Source organism: Octodon degus, unplaced genomic scaffold (genome assembly GCF_000260255.1).
Source record: "Octodon degus isolate 3935 unplaced genomic scaffold, OctDeg1.0 scaffold00011, whole genome shotgun sequence".
Classification (NCBI taxonomy): Eukaryota; Metazoa; Chordata; class Mammalia; order Rodentia; family Octodontidae; genus Octodon; species Octodon degus.
Window position 1 is genome coordinate 26210007 of NW_004524587.1, and position 1031 is coordinate 26211037.

Here is a 1031-nt window from a genome sequence, read left to right on the forward strand (position 1 = left end):
TGGTACAAAAAATAAGAGAATAGGGAATAAGGATGGGGCAAAGTGGTAAACATATGGACAAGTGCGTAGAAACATTGACCATATGAAATACTAATCATCTCTTGTAGAATTTAAAATAAATTGAAAATTCCAGGCAGATAATTATAAATTGGGGGCAAGAAGTATACAGAATAAGTATGCACTAATATCAGTGTGTTATGCAGAGGAAAGGTAATGACTTGCATTAGCTCAAAGCTCAGCTAAGCGTGTGCATTATCATTCATAAGGTACATGCCACAAAGACCCAGCCCACTGGGGCCCATGGCCCAAGTCCAGGTTTCCTCCTGCCTTGGCACTGCCTGCCTGTCAAGAATGGTTACTGCATTTTCAAGTGATTATAAAAAGTGATTTCAAGCAAAGGCGGCCTGGTGGACAGTCTGTGGCTCACAAAGCCTAAAATATTTATTATCTGTGCTGTTAGAGAAAAAGGCTGCACTAAAAAATAGAAACATTTAATTCTAAATATTTGCATTAAGCATATGTTATATTTATATTCAATATAAATTAGCTGAATGTACCAGTTAAAAGGCAAGATGTTCGAAACTGAACAGGAAGAACATTATCAAAAAGGACACTGATTACAAAAAAGAGAGAGAAAAAAGTTTAATACTGTAGGATAAAAACATTAGCAAAAAAAAAAACTGGTAGGACTGGCCAGATAGCTCAGTGGATTAAACTGCCTGTTTAGGCAGACGCAGGGACAAAGTTTCGATTGCTGGCATGCCAAACCGGCCCTGGCCCTGGGGCACGCTGAGATGACTGAGACTGGGCGTGGTGGTGCACACCTGTGATCACAGCACTTGGGAAGCTGAAAACAGGAGGATTGCTACGAGTCTGATCTGTGTAGTGAGACCCTGTAGACCCTGGACCTAAATACATTAAAAAAAGAAAGAAAGATGGTAGAAGATTCTATAATCATAAGAGATAATACAGACTTCAAAGCAAAAAGCATTATCAAAGGTAAAGATAATAATGAAAGTTAATTCTACTAA